The sequence below is a fragment of the Leiobunum rupestre genome, chromosome 5 (genome assembly GCF_980474605.1).
Source record: "Leiobunum rupestre chromosome 5, qqLeiRupe1.1.hap1, whole genome shotgun sequence".
Taxonomy (NCBI): domain Eukaryota; kingdom Metazoa; phylum Arthropoda; class Arachnida; order Opiliones; family Sclerosomatidae; genus Leiobunum; species Leiobunum rupestre.
Window position 1 is genome coordinate 31930848 of NC_143388.1, and position 12150 is coordinate 31942997.

Sequence of the window (12150 nt, forward strand, 5' to 3'; positions counted from 1 at the left end):
TGTTTGTTAAGTTAACATAGTGACGTCAAAAAAACCGTCAGCCACATCTAGACGAAAATCTGCTGCGATAAGCATTCCAAGTAGAGGTATGGATTCCTCTTGTTTGTTAAGTTAACATAGTGACGTCAAAAAAACCGTCAGCCACATCGAGACGAAAATCTTCCGCGATAAGCATTCCAAGTAGAGGTATGGATTCCTCTTGTTTGTAAAGTTAACATAGTGACGTCAAAAAAACCGTCAGCCACATCGAGACGAAAATCTGCCGCGATAAGCATTCCAAGTAGAGGTATGGATTCCTCTTGTTTGTTAAGTTAACATAGTGACGTCAAAAAAACCGTCAGCCACATCTAGACGAAAATCTGCCGCGATAAGCATTCCAAGTAAAGGTATGGATTCCTCTTGTTTGTTAAGTTAACATAGTGACGTCAAAAAAACAGTCAGCCACATCTAGACGAAAATCTGCCGCGATAAGCATTCCAAGTAGAGGTATGGATTCCTCTTGTTTGTTAAGTTAACATAGTGACGTCAAAAAAACCGTCAGCCACATCTAGACGAAAATCTGCTGCGATAAGCATTCCAAGTAGAGGTATGGATTCCTCTTGTTTGTTAAGTTACCATAATGACGTCAAAAAAACCGTCAGCCACATCTAGACGAAAATCTGCCGCGATAAGCATTCCAAGTAGAGGTATGGATTCCTCTTGTTTGTTAAGTTAACATAGTGACGTCAAAAAAACCGTCAGCCACATCTAGACGAAAATCTGCTGCGATAAGCATTCCAAGTAGAGGTATGGATTCCTCTTGTTTGTTAAGTTACCATAATGACGTCAAAAAAACCGTCAGCCACATCTAGACGAAAATCTGCCGCGATAAGCATTCCAAGTAGAGGTATGGATTCCTCTTGTTTGTTAAGTTAACATAGTGACGTCAAAAAAACCGTCAGCCACATCTAGACGAAAATCTGCTGCGATAAGCATTCCAAGTAGAGGTATGGATTCCTCTTGTTTGTTAAGTTAACATAGTGACGTCAAAAAAACCGTCAGCCACATCTAGACGAAAATCTGCCGCGATAAGCATTCCAAGTAAAGGTATGGATTCCTCTTGTTTGTTAAGTTAACATAGTGACGTCAAAAAAACCGTCAGCCACATCTAGACGAAAATCTGCCGCGATAAGCATTCCAAGTAAAGGTATGGATTCCTCTTGTTTGTTAAGTTAACATAGTGACGTCAAAAAAACCGTCAGCCACATCGAGACGAAAATCTGCCACGATAAGCATTCCAAGTAAAGGTATGGATTCCTCTTGTTTGTTAAGTTAACATAGTGACGTCAAAAAAACCGTCAGCCACATCTAGACGAAAATCTGCCGCGATAAGCATTCCAAGTAGAGGTATGGATTCCTCTTGTTTGTTAAGTTAACATAGTGACGTCAAAAAAACCGTCAGCCACATCGAGACGAAAATCTGCCGCGATAAGCATTCCAAGTAGAGGTATGGATTCCTCTTGTTTGTTAAGTTAACATAGTGACGTCAAAAAAACCGTCAGCCACATCTAGACGAAAATCTGCTGCGATAAGCATTCCAAGTAGAGGTATGGATTCCTCTTGTTTGTTAAGTTAACATAGTGACGTCAAAAAAACCGTCAGCCACATCTAGACGAAAATCTACTGCGATAAGCATTCCAAGTAGAGGTATGGATTCCTCTTGTTTGTTAAGTTAACATAGTGACGTCAAAAAAACCGTCAGCCACATCTAGACGAAAATCTGCCGCGATAAGCATTCCAAGTAAAGGTATGGATTCCTCTTGTTTGTTAAGTTAACATAGTGACGTCAAAAAAACCGTCAGCCACATCTAGACGAAAATCTGCCGCGATAAGCATTCCAAGTAAAGGTATGGATTCCTCTTGTTTGTTAAGTTAACATAGTGACGTCAAAAAAACCGTCAGCCACATCGAGACGAAAATCTGCCGCGATAAGCATTCCAAGTAGAGGTATGGATTCCTCTTGTTTGTTAAGTTAACATAGTGACGTCAAAAAAACCGTCAGCCACATCTAGACGAAAATCTGCCGCGATAAGCATTCCAAGTAGAGGTATGGATTCCTCTTGTTTGTTAAGTTAACATAGTGACGTCAAAAAAACCGTCAGCCACATCGAGACGAAAATCTGCCGCGATAAGCATTCCAAGTAGAGGTATGGATTCCTCTTGTTTGTTAAGTTAACATAGTGACGTCAAAAAAACCGTCAGCCACATCTAGACGAAAATCTGCCGCGATAAGCATTCCAAGTAGAGGTATGGATTCCTCTTGTTTGTTAAGTTAACATAGTGACGTCAAAAAACAGTCAACCACGTCGAGACGAAAATCTGCCGCGATAAGCATTCCAAGTAGAGGTATGGATTCCTCTTGTTTGTTAAGTTAACATAGTGACGTCAAAAAAACCGTCAGCCACATCGAGACGAAAATCTGCCGCGATAAGCATTCCAAGTAGAGGTATGGATTCCTCTTGTTTGTTAAGTTAACATAGTGACGTCAAAAAACAGTCAACCACGTCGAGACGAAAATCTGCCGCGATAAGCATTCCAAGTAGAGGTATGGATTCCTCTTGTTTGTTAAGTTAACATAGTGACGTCAAAAAACAGTCAACCACGTCGAGACGAAAATCTGCCGCGATAAGCATTCCAAGTAGAGGTATGGATTCCTCTTGTTTGTTAAGTTAACATAGTGACGTCAAAAAAACCGTCAGCCACATCGAGACGAAAATCTGCCGCGATAAGCATTCCAAGTAGAGGTATGGATTCCTCTTGTTTGTTAAGTTAACATAGTGACGCCAAAAAAACCGTCAGCCACATCGAGACGAAAATCTGCTGCGATAAGCATTCCAAGTAGAGGTATGGATTCCTCTTGTTTGTTAAGTTACCATAATGACGTCAAAAAAACCGTCAGCCACATCTAGACGAAAATCTGCCGTGATAAGCATTCCAAGTAGAGGTATGGATTCCTCTTGTTTGTTAAGTTAACATAGTGACGTCAAAAAAACCGTCAGCCACATCTAGACGAAAATCTGCTGCGATAAGCATTCCAAGTAGAGGTATGGATTCCTCTTGTTTGTTAAGTTAACATAGTGACGTCAAAAAAACCGTCAGCCACATCTAGACGAAAATCTGCCGCGATAAGCATTCCAAGTAAAGGTATGGATTCCTCTTGTTTGTTAAGTTAACATAGTGACGTCAAAAAAACCGTCAGCCACATCGAGACGAAAATCTGCCACGATAAGCATTCCAAGTAAAGGTATGGATTCCTCTTGTTTGTTAAGTTAACATAGTGACGTCAAAAAAACCGTCAGCCACATCTAGACGAAAATCTGCCGCGATAAGCATTCCAAGTAGAGGTATGGATTCCTCTTGTTTGTTAAGTTAACATAGTGACGTCAAAAAAACCGTCAGCCACATCGAGACGAAAATCTGCCGCGATAAGCATTCCAAGTAGAGGTATGGATTCCTCTTGTTTGTTAAGTTAACATAGTGACGTCAAAAAAACCGTCAGCCACATCTAGACGAAAATCTGCTGCGATAAGCATTCCAAGTAGAGGTATGGATTCCTCTTGTTTGTTAAGTTAACATAGTGACGTCAAAAAAACCGTCAGCCACATCGAGACGAAAATCTGCCGCGATAAGCATTCCAAGTAGAGGTATGGATTCCTCTTGTTTGTTAAGTTAACATAGTGACGTCAAAAAAACCGTCAGCCACATCTAGACGAAAATCTGCTGCGATAAGCATTCCAAGTAAAGGTATGGATTCCTCTTGTTTGTTAAGTTAACATAGTGACGTCAAAAAAACCGTCAGCCACATCTAGACGAAAATCTGCCGCGATAAGCATTCCAAGTAGAGGTATGGATTCCTCTTGTTTGTTAAGTTAACATAGTGACGGCAAAAAAACCGTCAGCCACATCGAGACGAAAATCTGCCGCGATAAGCATTCCAAGTAGAGGTATGGATTCCTCTTGTTTGTTAAGTTAACATAGTGACGTCAAAAAAACCGTCAGCCACATCTAGACGAAAATCTGCCGCGATAAGCATTCCAAGTAAAGGTATGGATTCCTCTTGTTTGTTAAGTTAACATAGTGACGTCAAAAAAACAGTCAGCCACATCTAGACGAAAATCTGCCGCGATAAGCATTCCAAGTAGAGGTATGGATTCCTCTTGTTTGTTAAGTTAACATAGTGACGTCAAAAAAACCGTCAGCCACATCTAGACGAAAATCTGCTGCGATAAGCATTCCAAGTAGAGGTATGGATTCCTCTTGTTTGTTAAGTTACCATAATGACGTCAAAAAAACCGTCAGCCACATCTAGACGAAAATCTGCCGCGATAAGCATTCCAAGTAGAGGTATGGATTCCTCTTGTTTGTTAAGTTAACATAGTGACGTCAAAAAAACCGTCAGCCACATCTAGACGAAAATCTGCTGCGATAAGCATTCCAAGTAGAGGTATGGATTCCTCTTGTTTGTTAAGTTACCATAATGACGTCAAAAAAACCGTCAGCCACATCTAGACGAAAATCTGCCGCGATAAGCATTCCAAGTAGAGGTATGGATTCCTCTTGTTTGTTAAGTTAACATAGTGACGTCAAAAAAACCGTCAGCCACATCTAGACGAAAATCTGCTGCGATAAGCATTCCAAGTAGAGGTATGGATTCCTCTTGTTTGTTAAGTTAACATAGTGACGTCAAAAAAACCGTCAGCCACATCTAGACGAAAATCTGCCGCGATAAGCATTCCAAGTAAAGGTATGGATTCCTCTTGTTTGTTAAGTTAACATAGTGACGTCAAAAAAACCGTCAGCCACATCTAGACGAAAATCTGCCGCGATAAGCATTCCAAGTAAAGGTATGGATTCCTCTTGTTTGTTAAGTTAACATAGTGACGTCAAAAAAACCGTCAGCCACATCGAGACGAAAATCTGCCACGATAAGCATTCCAAGTAAAGGTATGGATTCCTCTTGTTTGTTAAGTTAACATAGTGACGTCAAAAAAACCGTCAGCCACATCTAGACGAAAATCTGCCGCGATAAGCATTCCAAGTAGAGGTATGGATTCCTCTTGTTTGTTAAGTTAACATAGTGACGTCAAAAAAACCGTCAGCCACATCGAGACGAAAATCTGCCGCGATAAGCATTCCAAGTAGAGGTATGGATTCCTCTTGTTTGTTAAGTTAACATAGTGACGTCAAAAAAACCGTCAGCCACATCTAGACGAAAATCTGCTGCGATAAGCATTCCAAGTAGAGGTATGGATTCCTCTTGTTTGTTAAGTTAACATAGTGACGTCAAAAAAACCGTCAGCCACATCTAGACGAAAATCTACTGCGATAAGCATTCCAAGTAGAGGTATGGATTCCTCTTGTTTGTTAAGTTAACATAGTGACGTCAAAAAAACCGTCAGCCACATCTAGACGAAAATCTGCCGCGATAAGCATTCCAAGTAAAGGTATGGATTCCTCTTGTTTGTTAAGTTAACATAGTGACGTCAAAAAAACCGTCAGCCACATCTAGACGAAAATCTGCCGCGATAAGCATTCCAAGTAAAGGTATGGATTCCTCTTGTTTGTTAAGTTAACATAGTGACGTCAAAAAAACCGTCAGCCACATCGAGACGAAAATCTGCCGCGATAAGCATTCCAAGTAGAGGTATGGATTCCTCTTGTTTGTTAAGTTAACATAGTGACGTCAAAAAAACCGTCAGCCACATCTAGACGAAAATCTGCCGCGATAAGCATTCCAAGTAGAGGTATGGATTCCTCTTGTTTGTTAAGTTAACATAGTGACGTCAAAAAAACCGTCAGCCACATCGAGACGAAAATCTGCCGCGATAAGCATTCCAAGTAGAGGTATGGATTCCTCTTGTTTGTTAAGTTAACATAGTGACGTCAAAAAAACCGTCAGCCACATCTAGACGAAAATCTGCCGCGATAAGCATTCCAAGTAGAGGTATGGATTCCTCTTGTTTGTTAAGTTAACATAGTGACGTCAAAAAACAGTCAACCACGTCGAGACGAAAATCTGCCGCGATAAGCATTCCAAGTAGAGGTATGGATTCCTCTTGTTTGTTAAGTTAACATAGTGACGTCAAAAAAACCGTCAGCCACATCGAGACGAAAATCTGCCGCGATAAGCATTCCAAGTAGAGGTATGGATTCCTCTTGTTTGTTAAGTTAACATAGTGACGTCAAAAAACAGTCAACCACGTCGAGACGAAAATCTGCCGCGATAAGCATTCCAAGTAGAGGTATGGATTCCTCTTGTTTGTTAAGTTAACATAGTGACGTCAAAAAACAGTCAACCACGTCGAGACGAAAATCTGCCGCGATAAGCATTCCAAGTAGAGGTATGGATTCCTCTTGTTTGTTAAGTTAACATAGTGACGTCAAAAAAACCGTCAGCCACATCGAGACGAAAATCTGCCGCGATAAGCATTCCAAGTAGAGGTATGGATTCCTCTTGTTTGTTAAGTTAACATAGTGACGCCAAAAAAACCGTCAGCCACATCGAGACGAAAATCTGCTGCGATAAGCATTCCAAGTAGAGGTATGGATTCCTCTTGTTTGTTAAGTTACCATAATGACGTCAAAAAAACCGTCAGCCACATCTAGACGAAAATCTGCCGTGATAAGCATTCCAAGTAGAGGTATGGATTCCTCTTGTTTGTTAAGTTAACATAGTGACGTCAAAAAAACCGTCAGCCACATCTAGACGAAAATCTGCTGCGATAAGCATTCCAAGTAGAGGTATGGATTCCTCTTGTTTGTTAAGTTAACATAGTGACGTCAAAAAAACCGTCAGCCACATCTAGACGAAAATCTGCCGCGATAAGCATTCCAAGTAAAGGTATGGATTCCTCTTGTTTGTTAAGTTAACATAGTGACGTCAAAAAAACCGTCAGCCACATCTAGACGAAAATCTGCCGCGATAAGCATTCCAAGTAAAGGTATGGATTCCTCTTGTTTGTTAAGTTAACATAGTGACGTCAAAAAAACCGTCAGCCACATCGAGACGAAAATCTGCCACGATAAGCATTCCAAGTAAAGGTATGGATTCCTCTTGTTTGTTAAGTTAACATAGTGACGTCAAAAAAACCGTCAGCCACATCTAGACGAAAATCTGCCGCGATAAGCATTCCAAGTAGAGGTATGGATTCCTCTTGTTTGTTAAGTTAACATAGTGACGTCAAAAAAACCGTCAGCCACATCGAGACGAAAATCTGCCGCGATAAGCATTCCAAGTAGAGTGATGGATTCCTCTTGTTTGTTAAGTTAACATAGTGACGTCAAAAAAACCGTCAGCCACATCTAGACGAAAATCTGCTGCGATAAGCATTCCAATTAGAGGTATGGATTCCTCTTGTTTGTTAAGTTACCATAATGACGTCAAAAAAACCGTCAGCCACATCTAGACGAAAATCTGCCGCGATAAGCATTCCAAGTAGAGGTATGGATTCCTCTTGTTTGTTAAGTTAACATAGTGACGTCAAAAAAACCGTCAGCCACATCTAGACGAAAATCTACTGCGATAAGCATTCCAAGTAGAGGTATGGATTCCTCTTGTTTGTTAAGTTAACATAGTGACGTCAAAAAAACCGTCAGCCACATCTAGACGAAAATCTGCCGCGATAAGCATTCCAAGTAAAGGTATGGATTCCTCTTGTTTGTTAAGTTAACATAGTGACGTCAAAAAAACCGTCAGCCACATCTAGACGAAAATCTGCCGCGATAAGCATTCCAAGTAAAGGTATGGATTCCTCTTGTTTGTTAAGTTAACATAGTGACGTCAAAAAAACCGTCAGCCACATCGAGACGAAAATCTGCCGCGATAAGCATTCCAAGTAGAGGTATGGATTCCTCTTGTTTGTTAAGTTAACATAGTGACGTCAAAAAACAGTCAACCACGTCGAGACGAAAATCTGCCGCGATAAGCATTCCAAGTAGAGGTATGGATTCCTCTTGTTTGTTAAGTTAACATAGTGACGTCAAAAAACAGTCAACCACGTCGAGACGAAAATCTGCCGCGATAAGCATTCCAAGTAGAGGTATGGATTCCTCTTGTTTGTTAAGTTAACATAGTGACGTCAAAAAAACCGTCAGCCACATCGAGACGAAAATCTGCCGCGATAAGCATTCCAAGTAGAGGTATGGATTCCTCTTGTTTGTTAAGTTAACATAGTGACGCCAAAAAAACCGTCAGCCACATCGAGACGAAAATCTGCTGCGATAAGCATTCCAAGTAGAGGTATGGATTCCTCTTGTTTGTTAAGTTACCATAATGACGTCAAAAAAACCGTCAGCCACATCTAGACGAAAATCTGCCGCGATAAGCATTCCAAGTAGAGGTATGGATTCCTCTTGTTTGTTAAGTTAACATAGTGACGTCAAAAAAACCGTCAGCCACATCTAGACGAAAATCTGCTGCGATAAGCATTCCAAGTAGAGGTATGGATTCCTCTTGTTTGTTAAGTTAACATAGTGACGTCAAAAAAACCGTCAGCCACATCTAGACGAAAATCTGCCGCGATAAGCATTCCAAGTAAAGGTATGGATTCCTCTTGTTTGTTAAGTTAACATAGTGACGTCAAAAAAACCGTCAGCCACATCTAGACGAAAATTTGCCGCGATAAGCATTCCAAGTAAAGGTATGGATTCCTCTTGTTTGTTAAGTTAACATAGTGACGTCAAAAAAACCGTCAGCCACATCGAGACGAAAATCTGCCACGATAAGCATTCCAAGTAAAGGTATGGATTCCTCTTGTTTGTTAAGTTAACATAGTGACGTCAAAAAAACCGTCAGCCACATCTAGACGAAAATCTGCCGCGATAAGCATTCCAAGTAGAGGTATGGATTCCTCTTGTTTGTTAAGTTAACATAGTGACGTCAAAAAAACCGTCAGCCACATCGAGACGAAAATCTGCCGCGATAAGCATTCCAAGTAGAGGTATGGATTCCTCTTGTTTGTTAAGTTAACATAGTGACGTCAAAAAAACCGTCAGCCACATCTAGACGAAAATCTGCTGCGATAAGCATTCCAAGTAGAGGTATGGATTCCTCTTGTTTGTTAAGTTACCATAATGACGTCAAAAAAACCGTCAGCCACATCTAGACGAAAATCTGCCGCGATAAGCATTCCAAGTAGAGGTATGGATTCCTCTTGTTTGTTAAGTTAACATAGTGACGTCAAAAAAACCGTCAGCCACATCTAGACGAAAATCTACTGCGATATGCATTCCAAGTAGAGGTATGGATTCCTCTTGTTTGTTAAGTTAACATAGTGACGTCAAAAAAACCGTCAGCCACATCTAGACGAAAATCTGCCGCGATAAGCATTCCAAGTAAAGGTATGGATTCCTCTTGTTTGTTAAGTTAACATAGTGACGTCAAAAAAACCGTCAGCCACATCTAGACGAAAATCTGCCGCGATAAGCATTCCAAGTAAAGGTATGGATTCCTCTTGTTTGTTAAGTTAACATAGTGACGTCAAAAAAACCGTCAGCCACATCGAGACGAAAATCTGCCGCGATAAGCATTCCAAGTAGAGGTATGGATTCCTCTTGTATGTTAAGTTAACATAGTGACGTCAAAAAAACCGTCAGCCACATCTAGACGAAAATCTGCCGCGATAAGCATTCCAAGTAGAGGTATGGATTCCTCTTGTTTGTTAAGTTAACATAGTGACGTCAAAAAAACCGTCAGCCACATCGAGACGAAAATCTGCCGCGATAAGCATTCCAAGTAGAGGTATGGATTCCTCTTGTTTGTTAAGTTAACATAGTGACGTCAAAAAAACCGTCAGCCACATCTAGACGAAAATCTGCCGCGATAAGCATTCCAAGTAAAGGTATGGATTCCTCTTGTTTGTTAAGTTAACATAGTGACGTCAAAAAAACAGTCAGCCACATCTAGACGAAAATCTGCCGCGATAAGCATTCCAAGTAGAGGTATGGATTCCTCTTGTTTGTTAAGTTAACATAGTGACGTCAAAAAAACCGTCAGCCACATCTAGACGAAAATCTGCTGCGATAAGCATTCCAAGTAGAGGTATGGATTCCTCTTGTTTGTTAAGTTACCATAATGACGTCAAAAAAACCGTCAGCCACATCTAGACGAAAATCTGCCGCGATAAGCATTCCAAGTAGAGGTATGGATTCCTCTTGTTTGTTAAGTTAACATAGTGACGTCAAAAAAACCGTCAGCCACATCTAGACGAAAATCTGCTGCGATAAGCATTCCAAGTAGAGGTATGGATTCCTCTTGTTTGTTAAGTTACCATAATGACGTCAAAAAAACCGTCAGCCACATCTAGACGAAAATCTGCCGCGATAAGCATTCCAAGTAGAGGTATGGATTCCTCTTGTTTGTTAAGTTAACATAGTGACGTCAAAAAAACCGTCAGCCACATCTAGACGAAAATCTGCTGCGATAAGCATTCCAAGTAGAGGTATGGATTCCTCTTGTTTGTTAAGTTAACATAGTGACGTCAAAAAAACCGTCAGCCACATCGAGACGAAAATCTTCCGCGATAAGCATTCCAAGTAGAGGTATGGATTCCTCTTGTTTGTAAAGTTAACATAGTGACGTCAAAAAAACCGTCAGCCACATCGAGACGAAAATCTGCCGCGATAAGCATTCCAAGTAGAGGTATGGATTCCTCTTGTTTGTTAAGTTAACATAGTGACGTCAAAAAAACCGTCAGCCACATCTAGACGAAAATCTGCCGCGATAAGCATTCCAAGTAAAGGTATGGATTCCTCTTGTTTGTTAAGTTAACATAGTGACGTCAAAAAAACAGTCAGCCACATCTAGACGAAAATCTGCCGCGATAAGCATTCCAAGTAGAGGTATGGATTCCTCTTGTTTGTTAAGTTAACATAGTGACGTCAAAAAAACCGTCAGCCACATCTAGACGAAAATCTGCTGCGATAAGCATTCCAAGTAGAGGTATGGATTCCTCTTGTTTGTTAAGTTACCATAATGACGTCAAAAAAACCGTCAGCCACATCTAGACGAAAATCTGCCGCGATAAGCATTCCAAGTAGAGGTATGGATTCCTCTTGTTTGTTAAGTTAACATAGTGACGTCAAAAAAACCGTCAGCCACATCTAGACGAAAATCTGCTGCGATAAGCATTCCAAGTAGAGGTATGGATTCCTCTTGTTTGTTAAGTTACCATAATGACGTCAAAAAAACCGTCAGCCACATCTAGACGAAAATCTGCCGCGATAAGCATTCCAAGTAGAGGTATGGATTCCTCTTGTTTGTTAAGTTAACATAGTGACGTCAAAAAAACCGTCAGCCACATCTAGACGAAAATCTGCTGCGATAAGCATTCCAAGTAGAGGTATGGATTCCTCTTGTTTGTTAAGTTAACATAGTGACGTCAAAAAAACCGTCAGCCACATCTAGACGAAAATCTGCCGCGATAAGCATTCCAAGTAAAGGTATGGATTCCTCTTGTTTGTTAAGTTAACATAGTGACGTCAAAAAAACCGTCAGCCACATCTAGACGAAAATCTGCCGCGATAAGCATTCCAAGTAAAGGTATGGATTCCTCTTGTTTGTTAAGTTAACATAGTGACGTCAAAAAAACCGTCAGCCACATCGAGACGAAAATCTGCCACGATAAGCATTCCAAGTAAAGGTATGGATTCCTCTTGTTTGTTAAGTTAACATAGTGACGTCAAAAAAACCGTCAGCCACATCTAGACGAAAATCTGCCGCGATAAGCATTCCAAGTAGAGGTATGGATTCCTCTTGTTTGTTAAGTTAACATAGTGACGTCAAAAAAACCGTCAGCCACATCGAGACGAAAATCTGCCGCGATAAGCATTCCAAGTAGAGGTATGGATTCCTCTTGTTTGTTAAGTTAACATAGTGACGTCAAAAAAACCGTCAGCCACATCTAGACGAAAATCTGCTGCGATAAGCATTCCAAGTAGAGGTATGGATTCCTCTTGTTTGTTAAGTTAACATAGTGACGTCAAAAAAACCGTCAGCCACATCTAGACGAAAATCTACTGCGATAAGCATTCCAAGTAGAGGTATGGATTCCTCTTGTTTGTTAAGTTAACATAGTGACGTCAAAAAAACCGTCAGCCACATCTAGACGAAAA